A 24,869-nucleotide genomic window follows, 5' to 3' on the forward strand; every position below is an offset into this window, starting at 1 on the left:
GCTGACCTCAGGACAAGTGGGATGCAAGCAGTCATTTAGCTTAGCCCTCCTTCAATACAACAGCCTTTAACTGCTGCCTTTTAGCTGACTCCTATCTGACTTCGTTAGCATTTAAACAAAGTAAATGACTTGGGTACAAACAAAATCAATACATTGATTATTAAATGTAAAAATGTAAATTTATAACAGTATACGAAACACCTGAACTCTTTTTTTAACTGCAGGTTATTGTTTTTGCAATTAAGACTAGAAATGTTACACATCTCATCACTTTCACACTTAACCAATTGAGTTTGGACGGCTGTGTCCCAGGACGTAAAGTTGGTCTTTCACCAATCAGCAGTTTGAATCTCAGCTCCCCCAGTCTACATGTCAAAGTGTCCTTACTGAACCCAAAGTGAGTGAGTGTTTGTGAATAAGCATTATTACGGTATATATAATGAGCAGCTTGGCAACTCTTATGGCAGTCTTGCCATCAGTGTGTGATTGAGCCAAAGTGCTATAAGTTGTCAGAAGTCTAAAAAGGCGCTTTATAAGTACAAGCCCAATCTGCATGCATGTGAATTTCCATTGATAAACTCCTGAACAAATGCGCTTTTGAGTGACAGATTCCTCTATTAGGGACATCAAAAATAATTGTGGTTTATCATGATATAAATATGAAGTGTTTAACCTCCTTCAAGTGCCTGGTAGTATACATCATGTTTAAAGTCATTGAAGTTCAACGACTGGAGGAAGAAACCACTCAAAGAATCGCTCTGCTAAAAGTACAAGCACTTCTAGTAAAGTACCACTTGTTATCTAATGGCTGCAGTATTAGAGTGGAAGGACTGGCAATAACTATCATTTTAGAAAGTGTTAAATGGTGCAGTGTGGGAGAAATAATTGTACCAATCATTTCTCTTTCGTTATTTTGAAAAAACAAACACTAAGGGTGTGGGATCATGGCCATGTCCTGTTTAACAAGTGATCGGCAGAGATGTAAAATTAGAGAAGAAAGATGGATGGATGGATAGAATACATAACTTAAGAAAAAAAAAAAGAAACAAGTGAGAATACACTATATAATACCAAACTACTAAACCTAAATATAAACACAAGATAGACATTTACACATTAGACATCAGAAGAGTGCATTTTTGTATGTCTTTATTTGAATGCAGGAGGTAAAGTGTGAAGTTTTAAGATGTGCAAATTGTGCACATTTGAAACCCATAAATATTTATATTCCCACTGTGTGTTGCACAAATGACTATCCGTATCAGCACTTGTCTGTCATGCTAGCGTGATATGTTTGAGTAGAACGGTGTTAGAATATTTGCCTCACTACCAAAGTTAACGGCTGATTGATTGGACTTGTTGGACAAAAGGAGAAAGATGTGGCAGACGAGCTGCACCTGACATGTTTTCCTCGTGTCGCAGAGTACTGAGACTTTAATACTGAGCCCTTGTGGAGCTGGAGAGGTTTGTAGTTCAAGCAGCTTGTTGTAATGACTCTCTTCGATTTACCCCATCAGCTATAGAATCTAATCAAAGACTAATCCATCCCCCAACATCTTGAAGGAGCAGGTGTACATTCATCTGTTAGTGAAATTAAGCCTCTTGTTAAACCCCTGCTGTGTTTATCTTTTAATTAAAACCTGATAGCTGGTTCTCTACCTTAATATTACACATACAGTGCATGTGTGCTTCAGTGATTAAACCTGTGTGTCCCTGTTTAGCAGGGATAAGAGGTGTACTGTTATGGTGCAATTCCTGCAAAGCGTGGATTTAACAGGCTTTTCTGATGTAAGAAGCTTGAGGCCTGCACGGACACTGAATGTGTGGAACATGCTTGCGGTTCTGAAAAAGCTGATTTCACTGTGAGTCTCGTTTTGGCAAACAAGTTTGTCAGTGTTTCATAGACACGATGCCAATATCCTGATGAATACTGTACGTCGCCTCAGACGGGAAACCAGGCTGCATCCTTTGATCAGCGAATCACTTACTTTGCCGAAAATAAAAAGGAAATTATGATTAGATTCCAGAAAAGCAACTCAAACTTTTTGGGCAAAAGAAGTAAAGCTTTAAATTCATTTTAGGAGGGAGTGAAGTCCTCTATCATAGTATATTTAATGTTGTAATGTTATAGGGATACATCATATCTTACTGAAATAAGGTTTACAAAACAATTAACTATGTTTGGATCCAATAACTGGATGAAAGATTATTTTCTTGCCTCTTCCAGTAAATCAAATACCTGAAAAAAGGTCTAAAAAAGTCCAAATATTTTCTTAGCAATCCTTCCTATCCTTGACATTTACAGAAATGTCCTGAGTTGTCACACTGAACATGAACAGTGTTGTCATTTTCTATGTAGCTATTCACAGTGTATGACTTGCACAAAAACGCTGTGTAAAAATGTGCAGCTGCAGTACAACATGTGGTAGTTTAGTTCAGCCTCTGAGTAACCATGATAGAGAGCCTCCAGGGGTATTTGTCGGTCCACCACTTCAAGTCAAACATATCTCAACAGCTGTTTGTGGCTATGTAAAGACTGCCTTGAAATTTGATAAAAACATGCAATGTTTTCTGATGATCAATTATAATATATTTGGTGATCCCGATTTTGTTTTGTGCCATTGAAGATGACATTTGAGTGAAATATCTCAACAACTATAGGATGGGTTTAAAAAATGAAACTGGGTATATACAGTCAAGTCCTCTTTAAAGATAAATTATGACTTTTGTACCCATGTTTTTTTGATAATCTAGTAAATGTTTGTATTCTTTTCCAAATATCTTTGTTTCGAACTATGGCTCATACAATCAACAAGTTAGCTCAGCTCAATAGCCCATGGATCAGCACAGCTTCACAGAGCTGCTAGCATGGCTGTAGACTCTAAACATAAAGTAACAAAAGTACTAGTTTGTATTCTGGATTTGGAAACTCTATCCTTAATGAGTAATTGTTTAGTAAAATGTGTTGCTCTAAATGTTGCATGTAAATACTACAAGGGCTGGCAAAGCTGCACCCAAAACCTGATCTTTGGAAATATAATTTAAGAAAGACATATAGTGAAACAAATGCTGGAATAATGTATACGTTAAGTATCTTTGAAAAACAGTCATACTGTAGATGACTTCCTGGTATGTTGCATGCTGGTTCACTGTCACATCTTATCATGGCACTTTAACTAAACAGAGCCATTGTGATGTAAAGGATTATCTGCACAGCGAAAAGTGAAAATGTCTGCTGTGATAAAGGCCTGTGGCTGATTTAAAAAATATCAAAAGTTCTTTAAGTGCATTTTCCGGCTGTGTGTTGCACCAAACCACTAAATCATACCTCATTCTTCCTAACAAAAGTATCTTTCTATTTACATTCAGCCCTGTTCCTTGCTGAAGCGTTGAGTTCATTGTGGCTTTGTTTTGTATGCGGATGTGGTTTGTGGTGGGCAAGCTATAGCCTGCGACTTCCACTGGTGGATCATGGGATAAAAGGCTGAGTGTAGTGGGGAGGTAACAGTTTTGGGGTTAGGATGTGAGGAAAAAAAGTGGGATATATCTGTTAATAGAAGTAAACAAATGTGGTATTTGTTTTGCTTTGCTCAATTCCTATCGTTCCATTGTTTTGTTTGGCTGTTGTTTAGTGGAGCAATGGCTGCTACTTCTGTATGGAGGTGTGTGTGGATCCTGTTTAAAGGGAACTGGATACAGCGTTGGAGGCAGGACCCGTTTATTCCTGTGAAGACCGCTGCAGAAGTGAGGTTGCATATGAAATCAGAATTCAAAAGAATACAATTCCACGTGATTTGGTGGCTTACATAAATCTGAGTCACTGAATTTCCCTTTAACAGAGATTTAGAAGCTGCCAAAGATGGAAGTCGTGGCTCATTAGTTAATGTGGTACTAATGCTTTCTAAATCTATAAGTAGTATCTCATATTTTTCTCACTCGTTCAGTTAGAAAGTGTCAATTGAATGGCTGTGTGACAAAGTACTTACTGAGCAAGAAGTTTCTAACTGCAGACACTATACTTTGAAAAAAACTGGTACCATTACTTTAACAAACATTAAACATTTAACATTACTTTAATAGTTCACAATTCAATCAGCGAGGGAATAACTGTATTTGGCATGAAATTATTTCGCAGTAAATCACAAGAATCACTTTCAAATTGTAAGTGAGCCTTTGGAGACATTTTTTTCAAGATATAGTCAAAGATATGAAGTAGTGTTTTTTTATTTTGATGCTCAATACAGGAAGGGGAGTTGTATCTTCTGTGTAATAAATGGAAGAACCGGCAGATTTGCTCATTAAAAAACGGAGGTATGTCTGTATTTAGACAAGGCTGTTGCTCACTCTCTGATGATGAATGTTCAGCTTTGACTATCCCTAGTTTTTCGCTCTCATGTGTTGCCAAAACATCCAAGTTGCAGAGCTAAGCATCTGTTTAGACAACATAGAAATAATCAGGGAATCTTTGAAAACCCCAGAAAGTTGTTTAACAACATGTATACTGCTGTATTTCCTATCTCCAAAGACTCCTCTAATCGTTTGCATTAAAACAAATGTAAAGTTTTAACACTTTCCCAAAATTGAAGATTTGGTTAACTAATCAAACTAGCCTTACTCTATATGTATATGAGAAACCGGAATAAACAGATATTTTGTATTAAAATGATGTTACAACTTGTAATAAATAATATTACATTTGTTCCTCCGCACACAAATTGAGCATAGACATGTCATTTCCACCTTGAGTCTTATAAGGTGACACATTTTGTGAAGGTGTAAACAAGACAGTTATGCTAGCTGTTTTGTCAAGCAGTAAGACAAAGTAGGGCTTAGGTCTTGTGATGGTGTTGGGATTTTTGACACTAATTGCTAAAATATCAGATGAGGAGACTCAAAGGATCAAAGTTATTATAATTAATTCTGAGATTGATGTGAATGTTTTTACAAAACACATCAATTCAGCCAACACTTTTTGAGATATTACAAAAAAAGCAAAAGGCAATATCATAGTGGCAAAAGAGGGAAACTTAAATATTTAGAAAAAATGTTCAGTGAAGTGCACATGCCTGTGAAAAAAATGAATGGCAATACATCCACCAGGGTATCATTGAAGTTATGAGAGTTCCTCCATTGAGGGAACTTAAAGGGGCCCTATTGTGCTCATGTTAAGGTTCCTATTTGTATTTTGTTCTTCTACTGTTACATGTTAAACTGCTTTAATGCTTAAAAAGGTCTTTATTTTTCTCATACTGCCTGTGCTGCAGCACCTCTTTTCACCCTCCGTCTGAAACCAGTGCCCAGTCTGCTCTGATTGGCTAGCTGTCCTGTCTGTTGTGATTGGTCAACGGCTTAGAGATGGAGTGTGTGGGAGAGAAACTCCCTCTGGAGGGAACTTTGGGATTTTAGCCTTTTCAGACCATTTACATGCACAACAACCTACAGTATAGGGAACACCCCCAAAAAGCCCAACAGGGCCTCTTGAGATATCTAAAGCAAATGTCAAGGCAATCAATTTAATCACTGAAAATGTTTTGCAGCAATTATAATTTTTCGATCTAGATAGTTAAAATATTTTTGTCAAATTGTGTTTATGGTACTTCTAAGACGGCCCAGTTTATTTTCTGGAAGAATGGATGGTTAGCTCTGTGACTGGAATGTAATGGTCACACATGGGAAACCCAAATCGAGGCTTAGCTTTGACCATCTGCTGCCGCTACCCTTAAACGCTTCCTACCATCAACAACAACATGCAGATGCCAAAGTATGTGAGCGGACACTTGTGGCCCCTTGCACACTTAATGAAATTAGCTATGCAGGTCCTCATAGCGGGGCCTCATGTCTTTGCTGCGGCCGTCAGTGGAAGTGGGCTCCTGTCAGCAGATGGCTCAAGCAGCGGTTCAGACAGATTCATTTGTTCCACTAAACAAAGTTGTCGCCATCAAGCGCCGGACCGCTGACACCCGAACCCCATTAGTGTAGTTTAGTGGTCTGGGCGGGAGACCGAACATGAACTGACGCAGCAAAACGAGCGAAAGAAGCATCCATCTGTTCGTTCCCTCTCACGCTGCACTGCAGAGCATATCATCTATCCTTTCATCCATCCACCCTGCTCTCATTATTTATGAGACATTAGCTCTGTATGTAATTAATTGGTGCTGTTAATAGCGAATGCATCAAGTTAATGATTTTTAATTAAGGAGATGTTTTGGTGTTGTTGATTATGCCTACAGGGCACATATCTGCTGTGGTTTATGTAAACTGTCAAGCTCTCTTCTGTCTCCATTTAATGAGCTAAGTCATGGTTGGGGCTGCCATACAGTAGGTGATGCAGCAAGAGGCTGTGTTTAATATGGCAGCAACAGTTTATGTGTGTGTTGAAAGCCATTCATTTATCTTGAGAAGCCCATGTGATGTCTGCTCTCGGTGGCATATGCCTCCATTATTTGGCCACACTCATCAGGAACGCAGTGACCTTTGAGCAAATAGATAACCAAATAAAAGCCTGCGTGCAAACACTCTTTTCCTTACGAGGGATACACTCTTATTCTGTTGTCGCAGGTCAAAGTCTCCCGTCAAATACAATCACACCCGGAGACAATCTTTTTAACCTTTTTAGATTTAATCACAAAAAAAAAGTCCAAACAAGAATGGACTGAGCATCAGCGAAGTATCAATTAGGCTGGTTTACATGAGACTAACAATTTCATATCCGTACGTCTGTGTGGCTTACAGTGCAGCTCTGTTGTGTTTTCTCACAGCTCAACAGAGAATCTGGATCATAGATTGAGCTCTGGGCTTTTCATCTGTGTCTCTGTATAGCTCTGTGCCTGCAGCAGTAGTAGTAGCTTGCATGAGGACAGTTGGTGCATATCAATCAGGACGCAGGGTGCTTTCTGATGAAGACCACGTCCTCCTATCTCTCACCGACGCCCATACGGACAGATGTATCACAGGGCGATAAAAAGGGAGAGGCTGGTGTTGCTTTTACGAATGGAGTGTAGAGCAGGAAGAGTACTGTAATTTTGAGATGATGATAGCGCTGTCAGCATATGTGGGAGTAAGAATTAGGGTTAGCTGGTGCAAAAAGGCACCGTCTTGTTGGTAAATGATGGTTGCGCACGGCGGTGTGGTTGCCACGGAGGACAAACAGTCAGCAGTTTCCAGAATGTTCTGCGGTGTTGGTCTGTGGAAGTGGATGCCTCGAATCCCACCACACCCTCCAGTGTGTCTGCAAGACTGTTTAGCTTTGTGAGGAGCATCAATGTTTAACTAGAGTTCTTTTTCTCTCCAGCTTCTCTGAGCTCTGCTTTCATGCTTGACTGCCTGAATCCTGAATTATGCACCCTCTAAAATATAAGCTTCGTTCCCATCTACTTGCATCTTTGGAGGAGATTGAAGCCTCAGATTTTAGGGAGAGGTGCACACGTCATGCATGTGGTCCGGTCTGTGACTCAGCCTTCTTGCCAGCATGGTGGCGACTGTTTATGCCCAAAGTGGTGGCCGTGGTGGGAAACCTTTCCATGTGCTTTGTGTCTACGTGCGTCATTCAGAGCACAGCATCATTCATGCTGCACCTCAAATGAGAGCCTTCTTGTGCTAAATAAAGGCTACTGAGTCTTATGTAACCAAGGTCCAAGTGTGCAATAACAGTATGCTGAGTAGAAAGAAGAGACACAACTTGTTCATGTTGTGCTGAAAATATCTCAAGGGCGTCATTCAGGAGCAGTGGCTTCACTCGGATGGATGATTTAACTTCTTTAGTAGTTGATCTGCCTGAACATCCTAACCAAAGCTACGTATAAAGTATGAAAGGTTAAAAATAAGTGAAATGAAAACATTTTTTTTACTTCAGGGTCTGTTGAAAAAGGTCTACAACCTAAAGCTGACTTGTAGAGCGTATCATTAAAAAGGATACATACACATAAACGGGCGAGAAAGCTACAGTTAAAATCGATCCTAATCTAAGAAAACAAGAGCACAAACCAAGAAAGCATTAGAAGAAAAAAAGTTTAAATCAAATAAGTAAACACAAATAAACAGCTAACACCATTACAGGATTATTATTGTCATTATCATTCATCCCATACCTTCAGGCCTCTCTTGTTTTCCAACACTGATCCCATACCCTATCAAACTCTCCTTTACTTTAAGCTTGTCCAAGTTGAAGATCTGAAACTATTTTTATTTGGAGGTTAACTGGCTGCAAATCCTGAGTAACCGGTCTCATGATTAACTTCAGAACACATTACGTCTCTGTCTTGTTTTCCTTTTCAAAGTTAGCACCTGTGTCACTGAGACCGCTGATAAGCTAATGCTAAGTGAGCGGCTAATGGGTCTTTGAACAACAAATGTAGCTGCAGGATGCTGTTTTAATGTGTTAATTCTGTGAATGAGATTAATGAGGGGTAACGGCCAGCAGAAGCCTGAGCACATCACACAGTGATCAATTCAAAGCCCTTAGCAAGACAAAGGGCCAGGAAGCAGGAGCTGAGGAGAGCCAGGATGTCAAACCCGTCACATTCAGGCATTTATTATTGAAGTTTCATTCAAATCAACTTTATTGAACAAACGGAGGGTTTGAGATTAAGCTTGTTTGTTGTTTTACTGTTCATATCAAAGTCCCTTCAGTTTCGCCTCTGAGTAAAGCAGTTGGAGTATGAAAACAAGATTTGGACCACATAGGACATTTTCTTTTAATGAAGGGATAGCAACAAAAAAAGAAAACATTGGTAAAGAAAATGTACCCAGAAACCCATAAGTACTTGTTAGTAAGTATAACTATAATCTATAAATAGGAACCATTCCGGGCTACAGACCGAATAAGAGAACATTTGTCCTTACATCACTTCCTGCATGAGGCCCAATGTTTGCCTACAGGTTCCACAGAATAACGTTATATATTGTTGAAGGACAAACTTCTGTTAACAACTTGTTCTGCTGGCCCTGAAGTGGCCAAACAATAGATCCATTTTTCTGTAAAGGCTTACATCAAAGATTTCAACAATCCAAAAAATTTAAGATCTCTGAAGATTTCCTTAAACTACTACTTTGTTGTACAAAAAAAACCAACTTTTCCAATTGATATGGATGTTTCCTGCACCTCTTGCTCCAATAAGAAATGCATTAGGCAGCATGAGGCATTTACAACAAATACAACTTCCAGGCTCTTCTTCCAAGTCTCTTTGTTTGATTTCATTCAAACTGTCCCTCCCTACACTTTCCAACAAGAAAGACACCATTAACATACAGTTCCCTTGTGCCTTTAAAGTTTAAACTGTCACTTTAATCCACAATTTGATTGTTCACACACTTTGTTTTCAGGCTTTGTTTCATCTTTCCCTCTCACGCTGCTTTTAGTTTTTATTTTTCCACTTAGTTTACAGCGTTTTTCGACTTAACCTCACACGCACTTGAATCGGTGCAATTACTCGCCTGTCCCCCTGTAATAACAGTGGTTAAGACGGGGGGGGGGGGGGGGAAAGCCCCTATTCTCTGCCCGCCTTTCAGTCACAGGATCAAAGATGGTCCAAAGGATGTGGATGGGAGCATCACAAACAATGCCCCACACATAAAGGCAGAAGGAACCGCCCGGCACTGATTCACACGGAGAATCCAGCTCTGAGAACTTCAGCAAAGCTGCAAAACCAAAAGAAACCCACCCTGATGACCTCTCAACTCTCTGAATAGGCTGCTGTCACCTGGCTGGTAATTACCTGACAATCAGGGCGGAAGATGGACCTGCAGAGAAGAAGTTGTGGCAGTCAGAGACCAGGCTCAGTCTCGGGGATAAAGAGGGGGAAGAGAGGGCGAGGTGGTGGGAAAGAGCTGAGACAGAGACTCTCATAATGAGGCCTGTGAAACAGACACAGCTGTCAGAGCAGCAGAGGGAGGCTGAGACAGTCAGGCGGGAAACACACACTCTTGTTCCTCATCTATGGATGCCAATTTTGGGAGCTTTTATCTTGGGACGCCATTGTGCTCCATTTTAGGGTTCTGATACTGTACGCTTGCTTTTGTACAAGACAAACTGTGCAGGATACAGCAGTTCTCCTGCTGTCGAGCAGATGATTAAAAAAGGAAAAAGGGAATCCGGGAACAGACTGAAAACTGGGAACATCTTTAAATAATCTTGTAATATTAGATAAGGACTATTTTTGGAGCTGTAAGAGGATATTAATAATGGTTGCTGATGGTTAATTGATAACATTTTTACTTTTGTACTCTAAGACAAAGTTCATCTTCTTCATCTAAGTTGATGTCAAGCAGTGAGACTGTGTCTTCTTCTGTTTATTTCTTCTTATTATTAAGGCCCGACCATCAATTTTGTATTGCTTAAAGTTTGAGTGTTGATCCGGACTGCACATCAACTTGACTTTCAGGAACTGTCACTGTAGATAAATGGCAGCTGTCTTGAGCTTTTTATGGCTGCAGGTGGGGAATTCTAATGTCAAATCTAGGTTTAACACAAGGGTGTTCACTTTTGAAAAAGAAGAAGACTCTAATCCCAAAAATACAGAGATTTTGATCTTGAAATATTAATTGTTAGATTGGCGATTTACTTACTAAAACAGAAGGGCAAACCTTGAATGCCTGTGAGGAAAGACGGTCCCAAATGTACGCCGTCATACACACTTTTTTACTGGAAGTATGCTTTCCAATCCACCTTGGAGAAGCTATAAACACTGATGTGGTCGTACAACACATTTGGCTTAGGTCTTGACCTTTAAGCCTTGTCAGATGCCCAGACACTGAATAGTAGGCTATACAACTACTCCACACATCTCTAGAAACCAATCACGTCAACAAATACTGTTTATCAAACAACTTTAATAGGCTGCTGTAGTGCATTGCAGAATGTTTTACGTTTTACTGGGGCCAAAGTTTGCCAGGTTCACCTGCTTGGCTGAATAAATTGGTTTTGTTTTGCAGAAGCTCTTTGTTTCTGCTGTTTCTTGAGTTGCTTAAGTGGTATGTGTTCAACCTGAAGCCCTGGATGCCCTTTCTGAAATACAAATGTCTGAATTCAGAATGTTAAAATGATGAAAACAATGCCACTGGAAAACTAAGTGTATAAACAAATGGTATGAACCTCTTATTGGATAAAGGCCTGACGATGTGGCCACAGAAATGCCTCCCACACATTCATTCAAACCGAACACTGTGTCCTTCCACGTTTAGCATTGGAAGCCCTTGTTCCCTCCTTCACTGAGGCTCTTCTGCTGACTGCACATGTGATATCATTTGAGTTCTGTGAGTGCTTTGAGTTCTTAGCGCTAAGAGTGGACACTGGAATTGGGCCACTCTCATAAGAAGGAAAGGGAACAGCATTTTGCCCTCTGACCTCTCATTTTGGAGGAAAGTGCAGCTTCCTGTTTGCAGTCTTGAAGATGTAGACACAGGCAGCAGGTGGGCTGAGGATCAGTGAACTGTCACGGACTGTGGATACACCTGCTGGAGCTGCAGGCCAGCACACTGAAGGGTTAGTGGCAACACATAGAGGAACCCAGAAGACAAATGAGAGAACAGGAAGGCTGGAAGCTCAGGAATGGATTCATTTTATTTCGTTGATGTAAATGAATAATTTCACACCAGAGTTTCAATAGCCAAAGGCAATAACAGTCTGAAGAGAATTAGCAACAGTGAGGTTTATTCCACCTTCTAGTTCTCATCACTTTAAGATCCTCGGTGCTTTTGGTCGCTATGTTAATCAAATAAAACCTTAAAATAAGAATCAGAAATGTTTTCTCCACTGGTAAGTGGCCATGTTTAATTCATAGTTTTCTCTAAATGATGTAGAGGGCAGTGCTCAATATCGCTTCGCTCTGGACAATGGCATCTTGAAATGATGAAAAACCCGCTAATTCTCCTTTCCCTCGCTTCAAGTTTCACAATTCACAAGTCCAAGGCTGAGCTGGTGAGAAATGACGGCGCTTCATTTCAGGCCATCAGGCTATTTAGATCTTAGCACCATCTCACTCCGTCACTGCCATCTCTCCATCCTCTGCTTTGTTATCGTATGTCTCATTATGAATGCTGTACTTCCTTCCTTGTTCTGCTCCGTTTGCCTCCTGACAAGCTCAGGGTAATGGAGATGGGTAGGAAACGCTCCGAGCGTCGCCCCCAAGCACAGACATGTGAAAAAACTCTATAGCTGTGAGAATTATGGTAATAGATTCATTTGGACTTATAATAGTTTAAATGTGCTGCTTCCGTGTTCTCTTTTACTTCTCTTATTACGTCTTCATCCTCTCCGGCAGTATGCCAGCAGGATATTGGAGACGGTTGGTTGGGAAACAACACAGAGATGAGCAATGACTTCCTGTGATTTAGCAGATGTACAAGAGAACCTAATGAAGCCATTTTGCCTGCGTTTAGGATATGTCTCTTTGGTTTTATAAAAAAAACACAATAAGCTAAGGGGCACTGAGGCATGCAATAATATTTTAACTATACATCCGAGCTGAGTGCACAGTAATGAGCTCTGCCATAGAGTTTATGTGAGGATGGTACACACAGAAGAGGATCCTTTGAGTATTGATCAGTGGGACAGATTCACTCGCAGCCTTTTCTCCAGATTGATTGGTGCTGCTTGTCAGGCCTTTAACATTTTGGCAGACTTGAAATAATATTAAGCCTCCTTTGTCCAAGAAAAATGATCTCACACACACACACACACACACACACACACACACACACACACACACACACACACACACACACACACACACACACACACACACACACACACACACACACACACACACACACACACACACACACACACACACACACACACACACACACACACACACACACACACACACACACACACACACACAGTCCCTTTACATGTTACTCTCTCTCTTGCTTTCCCTCCCGCATCGCCCAGTGGTGCTCATTTTTCAACAAGCTATAGTTTGCTGCGGTCTGCTTTTACATCACCAAACAAAAACTGAAGCCCACACACGTACACAAACAGGCAGCCGTTGCAGAGTGTTTGCATTATAGATCTGCGGAGGAAAAACAACAGCAGCGAATACCTGGAGGTAATCATTGGAAATTAATTTGAGGCGATTCGGGCGAGTGCCGATTGATTGTCTGCCTCCTGTGTCGCTGTGATACCCGAAGGAAAAGCAGCCAGTCTTCATCTGAAGCACTTCTACAATAAAAAAACATACATCCACATGCACAGTATATACCCAGGAGCTAAAGGGGTGAGATGAGATGTATGAGGAATACTAACAGAGCCTTGCTGGGGCTGGAGGTGAAAATAACAGCATGCCAGCTGCTGACATACTGCTCTCAATACATCAGGGATGGCACTACTCCTGCTTCATGTTCCTGGAGGGGGAAAAGAAGCAAAGAAAAGAAAAGATAGGGTCTATGCTGGGTCTGCCAATGGATAATTCAACACTTTCTGGTTTTGTATCCATCCCCACTTTGAAGAAATACTTTGTAGAAATAAATGGCTCATTACAACTAGCCACAGCTTTGAAAATAAGCGCTGGATTAACATTATGAGCTTTTTTATGGACCTTTGATTAATGATACTCCTCCCCACGCCGTCTGCCTCCTAATGCAATATGTATGCATTGTTTTTCCCCCATTTCCTCTGTGACTCCGAATGGACTGCAACTAATTACACACACAGCAAAATGGTAAATACAAACCGCCTTTGCGCATTCAATTTGCATTAAATCCTGCTTTAATGTCATTTAATTTTAAGCTTGATAAAAAATGAGAATAAAAGCCTCTAGTGAAGATTTGCTTCCACAGGGGTTGTTTGTGAGAAAATTCAAACGTCCGCGTCGTCGCTTTGTTCATTGGGACGAGCCCGGCGTGGATTCAGATTCAAGCTGGAGCACTCTGGTTGAGCTCGGCTGAACCTCATTATAACTTTTCAATTAGAGAGGGATTGAAGTCCAGGCCGACTGCAGATTCGGAAACTCTCCAACCAATCGGCAGGCTTTTTAATCATTCCCTTTGGTTCAAGGGGGAACTACGAATGAGAGGGTAATGAATGGCCCTGTGAACCGCAGTGCCAACTGAACCTGGAGGTGCTCAGTTGTGTTTTTGTTGGAGAAAATACAATTTGTGATGAATAGAAATTGTCCTGATTTGACAACTATTGTGCCCGTGCCAGTGTTGTATGATGATAGATATTGGACTGGTTTGTACCCAACACAGAATGCTGTTTGGAGACAAACTTTTCAGTTGGAAGTTCAATCGAACGACAGCATAGACACAAAACAACTACCGGTACATGCAGCTCAAAAACGACCTCCAAGAGTTGCAAACCAACATTACAACTGTACAAACACGTGTACAAAGAGACACAACACTTGAACCAATACATGCAAAATGATGACAACGATGCCTAATGACAACAAAGACACTTTTTTTTACGCTGCTATGGACAGTCTTGGACTAATGTACATTCTCAAAGATATTGAAGTGACGGTTGTTTTGTATAAATTGATTGTTGTGCTTTTATTGTGTATATGTATAAAAAAATATGTCTTTTGATTAATGTGGTATATACTGTACACATTTGCATACATATTTTTATAAACATTTGTTTTGGTATTCGGGCTTGTGGGAAATGGTATTTCGATCTCTCTGTCTGTACACAGAAACTGAAAGACTGACAAAACAGTTGACTTTGAAAGAGATAGTTGGCATTCATTCATTACACTATATAGGTATTGTGACAATTAATAATGTACAATTTATTTTTGTCAATAACCAGGGCTTTAAATGTGTGAGTTGTTTTACTTGAATCCCAAATGTAACGTGTCTGCAAAGTTCAGTCTAAACAATAGAGATCTAAGTAAGGTGTGCAAAACAGCCCAAAAACCAGCACACACTCTGCTTCTTCTCTGATAACAACACGATACAATATGTGCGCTGATGTCAACTCATCTCATCTGTTGGCAGATCATCTCATCCCACTCACTGTCTGACTGACTGACTGACTGACATCCCTCTCTTCTGCTGTGTTTCCGGTAGCAGCAGACCACATGGAGAAATATAGCACGTTTCAAGGCCCAATGTTTTGCAGTTACACGTGGGAGTTTTTGTTTTCTTTCTTTCATACAAACGTCCTCCTCCGCTTCCCTCCCACCCTCCACTCATCTGAAAGAGTCCTCCTCCGCTGCAGTTGGGGTAAGAGCCCGGCTCAGACAACACAAGCCTGCCAACCGTCAGCCGCAGATTCCTCCAATCCCTCTTCACAGTCGTCTCATCCCAGGCCTCATTATCCCAAGGCTCTGCCAGTCTTCGGCAAGCGTCTTCGGATCGGCTCTGAAAATACCCAAAGCATCTTCATTATGTGTCGAGCAAACCGATCGCATACATCACGGTCTGCCGGGGAGGCCCTCATGCACGCCTTATTTCACCGGGGTTTGAAGGAGTCCTAGATAGCGAGAGTCTATTTCTGTCAAACATCCACTCTGCGCTCGTTTGCTCTTTTGCTGTGTCTGTGGTGAAACCAGCACGTTTCTTCTCTTTTTTCTAATTTCAAACATTAATCTTCACATATCATATTTGGGTGCTTTGATCAGCTTTGCGTGCTGCACATCATCATGCAAGTTGTCTCACACAGCCGGGGGGCTACCGTCATTATTATCAATCAAAAATACGTTCTAAAGCTTTGCAACGCCGAGCTGGAGTGTTGTTAATTATACATCACAAACAAAGTCCTGCAGGCTTCAGAAGGTCGGAGTGTGATTGGAAGGGCTCTTTGTAAGTGGACTTGGTGTCTCCTTGACGGTGTTTGAGGGCATTCGGGCTTCGATTTGAATCCCAAACCTTTATATTCTGCTGCCTGAGACGCCCTCAGCCGCTCTCTGTTCTGACACGTTGTGCCTGCCCGTGTTTGCCGTGTTTCTCTCCTCTCGCTTCGTCTTTGAAGTCAGCCTTTCTCGACAGTCTGAGCTCTCCTACACTCGTCATTAGGAGCTCCGTTCCCTCTTCCTTGCATGTCTTTTTTTCACCCAGGGGGGGTTTAAGGGCTCACCCGGCGACTCTCCAGCGTAGTGTAAAGAAAAAGTGAGATATTGATGTGACGCAAGCCTTCAGTGTCACTGTGGAAGAAAGAAAGCAGTACAGGCTTCTTCTTCTTCTTCTTCTTCTTCTTCTTCTTCTTCTTCTTCTTCTTCTTCTTCTTCTTCTTCTTCTTCTTCTTCTTCATTAGTGACTAATTACATTTCCTGATTATAGAGTGAGACTGCTCCTTTGATGTAACACTAATGAATTGAAATTTCGAAAAGAAAAAACATAAAGAAATTCCAACGTTTCTTTAATAGCTTTAAAGAAGGATTAGCAGAAGCCCCACTCTTATTATGGTTGTGATTATCTGCCCTCTAAAAATACAATTTGAACACTCAAGGTGATTAGACAAAATGAGAACAATAATCATTGATGAGAATTAATAATGATTGCACAACGCTTCGTGGTAAATCACGTCTCTGGGAAGCTCCATCATGCTGCTGGAGAAATACATCACACCCTGCAGAGTGATAGAAAGCTGCAGGGAGCAGGAATAATGTAGCAGAGTGCGATGAAGGTGAGGTCGCAGTGAGGTCATGAGGGTGTCGAGATAATTTATTGTCCTACTGAGGCTTTCATCTCCAGTCTCCAGGTAAAGTTGGCCTCGGCTCCGAGATCACAATGGCGTCATAACAAGCTTTTAAACGGAGCATGAAGGTTTTTTCTGACCTTGACAAAACAATCGGAGCTCAAGGCAGCGTCACCGCGCGTTGACGGCATCACGCGTTTATAATCTGCTGTCTGCTAAATTTTCTGTTTATATTTTGGTCACGTCACAGCAGGTCATCATATAGGGGGGAGACTGGTACGTCTACACTACAGGCATCAAAAAATGCTTTCAACGCTTCGCCCATTCACTTGAATGGGGTGACGTAGTAGATTTTTAATCTTCGCCGAACTGCATTGTGGGGAGCATGGCATGGCTTTGCAAGCATCACGAGCATCTATCGGCATCAAAAGTTGAACAATGTTCAACTTTTGATGCTCCCGATGCTTTCGAAGCTGGCATCAGCCAATCAAATTCCGTTTATGCAAATCCCGCCAGTGCAAGCTCAGCCAATCAAACCGCGTGTAAACTGGGAGAGCCAGACCGCAGTTCATTTCCTCATATTCCAAACGAGAAATTACGGTAGCAAATCACCCGGTTCTTTACGACCAGAACTATTTACCGGGATACAAACCGGAGGAACCTTCTTGTGCATTTCAGTGATTGTTACCCTCCTCTACATCCCATTGGCTTTTGATATTAAATAAGTGCAAGCTCAGTGAAAGTCTAAGGGGAACGGAGGTTTAAAAGGAAGCACACTAGCTCTCATCTGCAGACACATACATAAACTATTCAGTGATGAATCGAGAAGCGGCCGTTTGCCTAACAACATGTGCATTGCGATTTCTGCACCTCAGTTTGAAGGCATTTATGATCATCAGGCACATTCTACAGTGTTCTTCAATGATATAAAAAATTAACTGGATTTATTTCTCAAAGAGCAAAAAACGACATTCCTGTAGTGTGTTATATAGGTTGTTGTGCATGTCAATGGTCTGCAAAGGCTCCTTGGTTTACTTCTGTAACATAGTGACATTAATATGTACCACCCTAGCTTCTATTTGCGCTCCAACACATTGTACATGATAGGCTAAGGGGCGGGACATCTAAGTGTTTCACCAATCACAACAGAACCAGCCAGCTAACCAATCAGAGCAGACTAGGCTCTGGTTTTAGACAGAGGGTGAAAAGAGGTGCTGCAGCACAGGCAATATGAGACAAATAAAGACCTTTTTGAACATTAAAACATGGAGACATTTCAGAGTAGAGACACAAATACAAATATGAACCTGACAATGAGCATGATAGTGCCCCTTTAATACGAACTGGCGTCATGTGGTTATCACAGCTACATTGTTCCTCGCCCTCTGTCTTCTTTGAATATCATAACAACACTTGGCATGGCAACTAGGATTCCCACAACAGGAAGCGCTGAGTGTAGCTGGAGTGAACAGAAATCTGTCTCTGCTCCTCTGATCTCTCTCTGGCCTCTGTTGACCCTCTCATATTGCACTTATGTTGTGACAGGTTTTCTACCCTTCCTTTTTTCTCACAGCATACTTTTTTCTCACCCTCTTTGTCACCTCCTCTGCTACTCACAAACTCATTTAAAGGACAATATTTACCATCCTATGGCCGTTTCCTTGTTACAGCTGGAACAGTGTTGCTCTCTGTGAGACATGTTGTGTTTTGTACCCGTTTACAGAGCCAGGCCTGTGTATGAACACCAGATTTTTCTCAGCAGATGCACAGAATGAACCGTGAGGAGATATTCAATGAATGTGACTAAATGTGTATCGGATTAGAATCGCTTACTCCACCTTTTTACGGGCTCCATCCCATTCAAAACGCAGCCAGTTGTATCTTAATAAAGACCAAAAAAAACGAAATCATATCAGTTCTCAAACATCTCCAGTTTCTCCTTGTTAATTACAGAATTGACTAAAAGATCCCGCTCCCGGTCTGTAAGGCTCTTAATGGTCTCGCTCCAGATTATATATCGGACATGCTTCCAATTTATCCGCCCAACAGATTTCTCAGGTCACTAGACAGATGTCTCCCTCCAACTCCCAGAGCTGGCTCTAAATCTGGCGATCGAGCCGTTAGTGTTGATGCACCTAAAGCCCGGAACAGCCTGCCTGCTCATTTGAGGTTTGCACAAACACAATCTGCATCTACTTTTCTGCGAATACGAATGCATGTTGTCAATCTGAATCTATGTTTTTAACCTTTTTTTATAGTTTGTATCACCCCAAAATGCATTTTGAATTGTTCCTGTATGTGATTATGCTCTTTGAATTAACCGGAACTTGTGTACAAAGGTAATTCAATGCCTCTGTGAGCTCTAACAAGATAATAATCATACCGTTAATCTGCGACATTCGACAGGATCCATTTGCAGACTTGTATTGGTCCCTCGTTGGATGGAAGGTTCCCTCCTGGGGAAAAGTGTGACCATGATGAAAGCAAATCAACGTGGGAATCACTGCTGTGCAATATTTTGCAGATGGTGAGTATAATTAGTGTCCTGGTATTAAAGGCCCTTCAAGTAATGGCTCCATTGCATCCTTCCTCTCTCTCTCTCTGGGTAATATTTAACCTAGATAAAGTAATAAAGTATTTTCCCTCTCAATTATTCCACTACACACTGTGAGTGACCTTTGGACTGGTTAGGGGAACTGTTTTACCTCTGCAGTCCAACTCTTCTCCTTTTTCTTCTCCCTTTCTTCTCCTTGTTGTTGTTGATCTTTTTGTTGTTGTTGTTGTTGTTGTTGTTGTTGTTGTTATTCTTCTTCTTCTTCATACTTAGAAAGAGAGGACACATGCTAAACGTATGGAAAAAGTTGTACCTAATGAGTGAATTTGCAGGGATTTAGAATTTTAACATCCTAGCAATAAAACAAACTTGTGAGACAATGAAATACAAATCAAGAAGTCTAGTTTGGGTTACAAACTGTTTAAAAGCTTATGAGACACTTAAACACGGCACAGTTTGTAACAATCAACGGACAGATTAAAACTCTGTAAATACAGCGTTTATGTTACGAAGTAATCAACCAGCAATAGCTTCTGCATATAATTACATTACATGTTAGACGCTTTTATCCAAAGCGACTTACATACTCAATACTGTGGACAATCCCCACTGGAGCAATTTGGGGTGAAGTGTCTTGCCCAGGGACACAACGACATGCTGACTGCAGTGGGGTTTGAACCTGTGCCCCCCGGATCTCTGATCCAAACACCAACGCTCTATCCACTGCGCCACACGCCTCCTAATTGACTACCACAGTGTCCTGCTGGGTGACGTCATTGAGTTCAGGCAAAGTTAAACCTGGTTCAACTTTTCTGCTGGACCACCCTGCATTGTTATGAAGAATATAGTGCTGGTTAATGTCTTAAAGGATCCGACCAAACAAGTTCAATACCAAGTACTTTCAAAACCTCTCGCATGAATTGCTACCTGCATTTGATCCTTTTTGTACAGACATCTTGAGTCTAGAGTCTTTCAAACAGTCCTATAAGTGATTGAGATGATGACCGTACCTATGAAAACACTGAAGATCCAGGTTCAATGACCTGAGAATATCCTTTAAAGGGTTAACACATTTCAGCCTGGGACAGACATAGTGTGAGAATTATCCAGGAGGTCAGGGCTTCAGGGACTCCAGTATTTTTTGTACCTCGGCTCTGTTGACTCATGAGCTCCAGACGGGCCGAGCTGTGCCTGCGGCGTCTCCCGCTCTGCGTCTCCCGCTCTGCGTCTCCCGGCCAAACCACAGTGGGCGGAGGCCGGCGAGCACCAGCACGAAATGCCAAACACAGGAGCACACAACTGCTTAAACAGGAGCAGAAATCAAACTTGTTTTCTTTAGACATCCAATCAGTGAAATATCACAGCTTCCTGTTCCATATTCATGCAAACATAATAAATGCATCTCTGAAACGCTCTCTCTGTCCTCTGTTGTAGAAAATTGACTGCGTAATTAGCAGTTGAGGATGACACCACAGGTAAATCTGCTTACTCATCTTCTCTGCAGATAAATGAGAGCACACACCGTTGCACACCTTGGGCTCATCAGTAACCCGAGGGAGACAGGTGGTGCTGTAGTCGCTGTGTGTGTGTGTGCCCTCCCCATAGCAGTGTGTGTGCTCTTCCCATAGCAGTGTGTGTGTGCCCTCTCCATAGCAGTTTGTGCTGGCATCCTCCACTGCCATACTTTGGCCTCCTACGCACACGAGTGTTGCAGATGGGCTCGAGTGCAGCGTGAAGCAGAAGCTCCTTTACGGTCCTAAACGGTGGAGAAACACACTTCCACTTTCCCACCTTTAAATCTTACAAACTCAAGGTCACAACACTGAGAGGTCCATCTCACAACAAATACTGACTGTGTACGTAAATGTGTCCGTGCAATGACAAATAAGTGGAATTGCATCAAAACTCAACTTTGTCAAACCATTCTTTTTTTTAACTTTCACTTGTTTCCGCTTATCAAATGTGACACTTTTATATCATAGAAAGTTTAATGTATTTGAGTTTTAGACTGTTTGTGGCCCAAACAAGACATTTGAAGAAACTACCGTTTATTCCTGGAATTTGTGAGATGCTCCGTTATAGTGAAATAATTGCAAAATGTTCAGTAGATAATCAATCCTCGAAATACTTGTTAGTTGCAGCTCAACTTTAGTTTTTATTTCACTACAAATGTTGGTCGGACAAATAAGCAATTTGAACACTTGGCAAAGGGCTGAAAATGCATTGCATGTTACTTCATGCAAAAGTAAAACGTGTTTGTTTGTAGAGGTCATTTGTGGCAGTAGTCACATTGTGAGAATCAACATGTCTGACTCTCTTTGATCGCAAAACCTTAAACCCTAGGAATGAGGACATACATTATGTCTCAGTGTGAAGACCAGAGATTTCCCCGCATTCCTCTCACATCTGTCAACTTTTGTAAAGAAGCACAAAATGACACAGTGTGAAGGGGAGTTAAATCTTCCAGGTCACAGGCTAATACCGCTCACAGATAATTCCATCCTGACACCTTCTCTCCTCAGGCACTTTCACACCAATTCACGCCATGACTCATGCGGCTCTGAGGACTCACGTGACTTCAACGAGACCGTGATGACCCTCAGTGTATGTCAACATGTGAACCCAGGAAACATGGGACAGGAGTGAAACGCCTACTGTGTAAGTACCAAAACAGGATTTTAAAATAAAAGTGCTTTAAGAGAATTAAGCTCTGACACACTGATGTTTAAAACGTTTTAACCCTTGATGCCATTTCTGCATTATTTGATGACACCGATTTGTATTAATGTCCCGTACATTATTTGAAGTTGCTCAATAGTTCAGCCCCACATGTTTAAGTGATTAATTTAGACACTGAAATCTTGACTATGATTTAAAATGTGTTTATTGCCTTTGGTGGTCCTTCGGATTGTCTGCGATATGAACGAATGACCCCTGCGATTTACCTGCAGCTGTCACGCTCTCAGCTGACGAAGTGGCAGTCAGGCATGCATCCCATCAGGGAATCAGAGAGATGATCCGCCTCGCATTCACCTTGCCGTTATTAACCTCGCCTGATTCGAAGCGGGAGAAAAAGGTGAATGAATATTTCTCTGTCTCTACTGTCACGCAGGATTATTGTAGCCAAGTACCGCTCTGACACATCTCATTATGAAACACAAGATGGGATTTGGTGCGCTGTGGGCAAACGAAGGAATTCAGTCAAATTGCCAATTTTGACGAAGAGGTACCCGGCATTTCAAAAGGGAAGGTTCAAGAACTGCATGTTTCTGTGGGAGCGAGAATAGAAAAAGGTCAGTAGTGTCAGATTCACATACTTTTACTCAAGTTGAGTGAACATGCTAAACCTCCCAGAGGGAAGCACTTTAGACCTGTGTGTGTGTGTGTGTGTGTGTGTGTGTGTGTGTGTGTGTGTGTGTGTGTGTGTGTGTGTGTGTGTGTGTGTGTGTGTGTGTGTGTGTGTGTGTGTGTGTGTGTATTTGTGTGTGTGTGTGTGCATGGATGGATAAATGATGGGCTACGATACTGTACCTCCCTTCAGCATCGTGCATTGACTGCAGGTTATGGTGATTAAGTGCTCCTTTATCAGATGTCAGGCTAACAACAAAGGTCCAGAATAGGATTAGGCGGAGACGTGTAATGCTACCACTGCTAATGCTAAGGGCCTTTGAGAATCTGCTGGCAGTGAAAACAGGCGCGATGCTGCAGGGCAGGATTATTGCACAAAGAGATGGAGGGATATGGGATGAGGTGTGGAAGCCCCCCCCCCCCCAATCCCTTTTTTTATCTTGACATGCTTTCCATACCCAGAGGTGGGAGAAGTACACGTATAGGAGTACCAGAGTGTAGGTATACTCTGTTACAAGTGAAAGTCCTGCATTGAAAATGTTACTCAAGTAAAAGTACAAAGGTATTGGCATCAATATATACTTAAAGTAAAAGCAGTGCTTGAATTGGAATAAAAAAGGTACCAGTATTCTAAATCAGCAACAAGTATTTGGCACAAAGTCATAGTATATCCTATAATGCTGGTGGGTTTGTCTCTTTAGAAAGGCTCACTGTACTTAAACAAAATGACTCAGGGTGCATCTGAGATTAGAGGGGGTGCAGTGGTAAAGTGCTATTTTTATAAGTGGGGAGTGGACCTGACACCCTCTAGTCTAGGGGGGTCCGGGGGCATGCTCCCCCGGGAACATTTTTTTTTAAATATTGAAGTTAGATGCATCAATCTGGTGCACTTTGAGAGCAAAATGAAGAGATATATGGATACCTCTCAACATCCATAATGAAACAACTGTAAACAGATTTACTTTTTCTTTATGGATATAAAAGAAAGTAAAGCTTGACTCCTACTGGCTGCTTAAATGACTCCTCGTCCCTGAGGCCACTACCAGTTTTTTGTGCCATTTTGCTGGATTTATTTGTCAATAGCGTTGCTGCACAAAGTGATAGCCCTCTAGTTTAAATCTACTACGCAAAAAGAAACATATGGAGATGGGTTACTATTTAAAAAAAATTGCAAATCTATTTGGGAACAGTGGGGCCGGGCCTCAAATCCTATAGGGGGGTCCGGGGGCATGCTCCCCCGGTAAGATTTTTTTAAAAATGTTGGACTTAAATGCATCAATCTGGTGCATTTTGAGGGGGAAATAAAGAGACTACACCCATATGAAACAAAAATGTATACATTTAAATAATCATAAAATCATAAGTACATGGCCATAACCAATAACATACAATATCCAATATGAAAAAACATTTAAACTTGTTTATTTATTTGTTTTTGGTTCATTTATAGTTGTGAGTGTGTCTGGGCTCCTGAATCGGCCTCTCCTGTCTCCCTCCTCTCCCCCCTGCTCCTCTTTGAGGCAACAGCAAAGACTAGTTTGAGCTCTCAACAAGTTTATCTTACCTTTTTTCACCTAGTTAACATTTTGTTTGTATTATTCATGCATATTTTACTAATCACTACCCCCTCAAATGGAAATATGTGTTTACATAAATGGTGACCGAACCGTTTGAGACCCACTGAGATAACTTAAACTAAGTTAACTATCTAAAGACTCAAGAGAGTAATTTACCTCACCAGAGCTGTAGTTATCAGCCTCTCAGTCTGACAGCAAAGGACTCTCCCTCCACCTTGTTGTTTAATAGCTCCTTATATCCGTTAGCGCAGCTAGCTAGCACCAGATGCTAACAACAATACACGTAACCGGTGCGCGCGCTTTCTCGCTCGCTCGCGCCACACATACACCAACACACACCCTCCCGAGCTTGAATGACACACAGAGACCAATCGAGGGCATTAGTATGATCTGTATGAAAGTGGCAATGTCGGCAGGCCACGTCATGTAGACAGCCAGTCACCCTCTGTGAGGCAGAGTCAGACCCACATTTGCGCTGCGTTGCGTTTACAATATATACGTATATTGCCGGCGGCTGAGTACCGGCATTTTACTGAGTACCGGCACCTTGCCGGTACTCAGTAAGAAGTGCCGGTACCACATGGGTAAAAATCAGAAGTGCCGGTACTGCGTACCGGTGAGTACCGGCCCAATTCAAGCACTGAGTAAAAGTACAATGTTCCAGTATTTCCGATTTAGAATTAAATGTTTGTATTTTAATAATTAGTGCATTCATGTGAATGTTGCACTTCGTAAAGATGGGGATTCTTTAAATTACTCGATTTACTGCTGGGTAGATTAACCTATAATAATACATAAAGATGCATTGGTT

At 41.5% G+C, this 24,869-nt stretch overlaps 2 long non-coding RNA genes across 3 annotated transcripts in view; one reads left to right on the forward strand and one right to left on the reverse strand.

The window, feature by feature from the left end:
• Positions 1-19,382, reverse strand: part of LOC307036814 — a 34,727-nt gene extending 15,345 nt beyond the window's left edge. Inside the window, exons 1-3 of one of the 2 annotated variants that reach the window (XR_013807474.1) lie at positions 19,285-19,382; positions 18,963-19,035; positions 15,153-15,303 (exon numbers count right to left, since the gene is read on the reverse strand). This is a non-coding gene — a long non-coding RNA (uncharacterized lncRNA). Of the gene's footprint in view, positions 1-15,152; positions 15,304-18,962; positions 19,036-19,284 lie in introns of those variants that run through there. The other variant, XR_013807473.1, reaches the window with a different exon arrangement.
• On the forward strand, positions 18,968-23,201 carry LOC307036821. Its single transcript, XR_013807477.1, has 3 exons — positions 18,968-19,106; positions 21,656-21,791; positions 22,246-23,201. It is a non-coding gene; the product is annotated as an uncharacterized lncRNA (long non-coding RNA).
• Positions 23,202-24,869: the final 1,668 nt, after the last annotated feature.

Source organism: Notothenia rossii, assembly GCF_949606895.1.
Source record: "Notothenia rossii genome assembly, chromosome: 1".
Taxonomy (NCBI): domain Eukaryota; kingdom Metazoa; phylum Chordata; class Actinopteri; order Perciformes; family Nototheniidae; genus Notothenia; species Notothenia rossii.